This window comes from Carlito syrichta, unplaced genomic scaffold (genome assembly GCF_000164805.1).
Source record: "Carlito syrichta isolate Samal-C Ts95f unplaced genomic scaffold, Tarsius_syrichta-2.0.1 Scaffold301444, whole genome shotgun sequence".
In the NCBI taxonomy this organism is placed as follows: Eukaryota; Metazoa; Chordata; class Mammalia; order Primates; family Tarsiidae; genus Carlito; species Carlito syrichta.
In genome coordinates, this window is record NW_007245540.1 from 2,134 (window position 1) to 6,527 (window position 4,394).

The following is a 4,394-nucleotide window of genomic DNA, read 5'->3' on the forward strand; positions in this document are numbered from 1 at the left end:
ATAGTAATTAACAAAAGCTCAAAGCCCATTCACTGGTGAAGTCTACCAAACATTTAAGATAGAAATTCTCTACAATATTTTCAGTAACATAAGGTGGAAATATTGAATACTTTCTAGCTCATATTATAAGCCAGCAGTGAGTGAAGACTAAAACCAGACATAGATATTAAAGATAGGAAAACTATAGGCCAATATTTGTCATTAATATGAATTTTAAAATTCCTCAACAGAATATTAGCAAATAAAATTCAACAATATATAAAATGAATTATATATATTACCAAGTAGGATTTAGCCCAGGTATATCAGACTGTTTCAACATTGAAAACAAATTAATGTAATCCATTTCATCAACCCTAAAAAAGGAAATCATATGCTCATATCAATAGATGCAGAAAATTCATTTGACAAAATCTAACATCTTCTTACAAGTCTCCCCAAATAAGGAATAGAGGGAACCTCCTCAACTTGATAAATAACATCTACAGAAAACCAACAGTTAACATCATACTTAATGCTGAAAAATTAAATGCCTTTCCCCTGATAGAAAGCACAAGGGAAGGCTATACCTCTCCCCACATGCCTATTCAACATCATACTAAAAGTCCAAGCTAATGGAATGAAATATAAAAAGAAAATAAACAGCAAGTAAATTGGGAATGAAGAAATAAAATTATCTTTTTTGGCATATGACATGATTGTCTATGTGGAAAAACCCCAAGAATTGACAAGAACAACACAACCTCCTGGAACTAATAAGTGATATTTTCAAGGTTGAAGCATCTAAGATTGTCATTAAAAAGCCACTTGCATTCCTATAAGCCGACAATGAACAATTGGAATGTGAAATTAAAAACCTACCATTTACATCAACACCAAAATAATGAAATACTTAGGTATAAATCTAACAAAATAATACAAAATCTATAGAAGATAAACTATAGAACTCTGAAGAAAGAAACAACTAAACAAATGAAGAGATATCCCATGTTAAAGGATAAGAACATTCAACATGCTTAGATGTTAGTCTGTTCCAAATTGATCAACGAATTCAACATGATCGCAATTAAAATCTCAGCATGTTATACTGTCTACACCAACAAACTGATTGTAAGGTTTACATGGAAATACAAAGATCAAGAATAGCCATTTTAATACTGAGAAGAACAAACTCAGAGGACTGACACTACCTGGCTTCAAGTATTACTATAAAGCTACAGTGATCAAGATATTGTGGTACCAGTGAAATAATTGACAAGTTGATCAGTGGAACAAAATGGAAAGCCCAGAAATAGGCCCACACAAGCATCCGATCTTTGACAAAGGAACAAAGACAATAAAATAGAGCAATGATAGCCTTTCAACTAATGATGCTGGAACCACTGGACATCCACAATAAAAAAAAAAAAAAATGAAGACGTGTAGCTGCAGATCGTATATCTCTCACAAAAATTAACTTAAAATGGATCACAGGTCTAAATATAAAACACAAAGTTATAAACTTCTAGACAATACACAGGAGAAACTCTAGTTGTCCTTGGGTTTGGCAATGAGTATTTAGGTAACACCAAAAACATTATCTATGAAGGAACAAATTGAACAATTTGACCGGTAAAATTTAAAATTTCTGCTTCATGAAAGACTATCAAAAGAATGAAAAGAAAAACAAAAGATTCAGAGAAAATACTTGCAAAAGATATATCTGATAAAAAACAGTTTAGCCAGCTGGGCTCGGTGGCTCAGCCTGTAATCCCGCGCCTTTGGGAGGCTGAGGTGAGTGGATTGCCTGAGCCCGCGGGTTCGAGACCCGCCTGGGCAGCGAGACCTCATCTCTACAATAAATCAAAAAATCAGCCGGGCGTGGTAGCGCATGCCTGTAATTCCAGCTACTTGGAAGGCTGAGGTGGAAGGATCGCCGGAGCCCAGCAGGTCGAGGCTGCGGTGGTAGGGAGCGGCCACTGCACTCCAGTCTGGGTGACAGAGTGAGACTCCAACTCAAAAAAAACCAAAAAAAACTAGCTTAGCCAAAACATACAAAGAACAATTAAAATTCAACAATAAGAAAATAGAAACACAATAAAAATGAGTGATTTAGAGAGATAATTTGCCAAAGAAGACATATTTATGGCAAATAAAGTATATAAGAAGTCTGCCATCCTGTATCAAACAAGAATTGAAAATTATGAGATTTACAATGAGTTGCCACTACAAACCTACTAAAAGAACCAAAACCCAAATCACTGACAGTATCAAATGCTGGTAGGACAGACTCTTGTTCATTGCTGGTGAGAATGCAAAATGATACAGTCACTTTGGAAGATAGTTTGGCACATTGTTATAAAGCTGAATGTGGTTATCACTATACTATCCAGCAATTGTGCTCCTTGATATTTACCCAACTGGTATGAAAACTTATCTGCACACAAATGTTATAGCAGTGTAATTCATAATTGCAGACACTTGGAAATAACCAGGATGTACTTCAATAGTGGATAAACTTGTTATATACATAGAATAATATTTAGATAGAAGGAAATAAGCAATCAAGCCATGAAAAGACATGGAGAAAGATTAAATACATAGTGCTAAATTAAGGAAGCCAGTTTGAAAAGTTACATATTGTGTGATTCCAACTATACAACATTTTGGAAAAGGCAAAAATATGGAGAGAGTAAAAAGATGAGTTGTTGGCAGGATTTCAGGAAGGGAGGTGAATAGATAGAGCCTAGGGCATTTTTATGGCAGCGGAATTATTTTGTATGATACTAGAATGATGGATATTACATTATTGTATTGGTGGAAGTCACATCAAGTGACATTATGCATTTGGAAAAACCCATAGAGCCGTACAACAGAAAGAGTGAAAGATAATGCAAACTGCAGACTTAATTAATTAATTGTACAAAATGTACTATACTAATGCAAGTTGATAATAAAAGGAAAAATTGTATGTGGCTTAATGAGACAGGGTTTATAGTAACTCTGTTCAGCTTTTCTGTATACCTAAAACAATTCTAAAATGCCTATCAATTAAAAAAAATCAATGTTATTGTACTCAGGTGTCCCAATTTGTAAAAAAGTCAGATGTGTGCACACAAATTTCAAGAAAGTTTTCTCCACAGAAATGCAAGGTTAGGCTGGGTGCAGTGGCTCACACCTATAATCTCAGCACTTTGGGAGGCTGAGGTGAAAGGATTGCCTGTGCCTATGGGTTGGAGACCAGCCTGGGTAACTTGGCAATACCTAATCTCTACATTGAAAAAAAAAAATTAGCCAGGCATGGTGGTGTATGCCTGTAATTCCTGCTACTTGGAAGGCTGAGGGGGGAGGATCACCTGAGCCCAGCAGGTTGAGGTTGCAGTAGCAGTGGGCATGCCACTGCTCTCCATTCTCAACAAGAGGGTGAGACAACTCCATCTGAAAAAAAAAAAAGAAAGAAAAGAAAGAATAGAAATGCAAGGTTGATATACTAAGCACTTTCTTATTTGGGGCTTGTATGTGTTTTCATGCATTACTCATGTAATTTTGAACATCTAGCTTCCTTCCTTTCCAGTTCAGATAATCCCTGCTGGTCACAGATATTACTCTTTTATATTTTCTTGTATTTGTTCTATTTCGCAGCCATAGTAATAAGAGATATTTGTACGAACATATATTTATCTTGGCAGCTTTGAGGTTAAAAGGCATTCTATGGGAGGCATAGTAGAATCTCCTCACTGCTCCTCTTCCACATTGCCCTACACATCTTTTATTGTAAATAAAAAATATCAGAATAGTAGAAAATGGTAAAATGAGTATCATTTGCACATATCACACATATTTAACAATTCTTCACTTTTTTTAACCATACTTACTTTCTCTAATAGTTTTTCTTATTTTACAAATATCACTTTAAACTACAAATATGTAAGTGTAAAGGCTTCAGTGTGTATCTTTTGCGTATAAGAGCAATTTCCTACATCTCCCAACATCACACTAAGAAAATAATGATTTTCCTTAACATTTCTAACGTCCAGTCCCTATTCATGTTTCTGTGGCTGTTGGTGTCTGTTGCAGCTTTTTGCTCCAACCACAAACTGCGGGGGGCCGTGATGCCCACACCTCTGAGGATCTGGGCAACACCTGGGCAGCCAGGACTCGACCCACGGACGAAGATGGAAATCACGAACGCCCAGGACGCAAGGGATTAGGGGAATGGTAGTTCCCGACGTCGGGGGGCCTACCGCGCAGCACTCTGGGAAGGGTTCCACGGTGCGCCCTCTGCGCAGGCGCAGGTCCAGCCCCGATCTCCAGCGTCTGCCTTCTTGGCCTGAAAGGCAAGCATCCGGTTTCTTAGGTCTGCTCGGGAGCAGAGGCCGCGCACCTGGGGTGAGGCCGCCAGCGTCGGGGCTCCC

The 4,394-nt window shown here is 37.5% G+C and overlaps 1 protein-coding gene across 1 annotated transcript in view; it reads left to right on the forward strand.

Annotated features, from left to right (window-relative positions):
- Positions 1 to 4,285: 4,285 nt before the first annotated feature.
- The window catches only part of LOC103257057 (zinc finger protein 658B-like), a 17,565-nt gene continuing 17,456 nt past the window's right edge, over positions 4,286 to 4,394 (forward strand). The window contains 1 exon segment of the mRNA XM_008054789.1: positions 4,286 to 4,368. The gene's annotated coding sequence lies outside the window, so the exon portion shown is untranslated.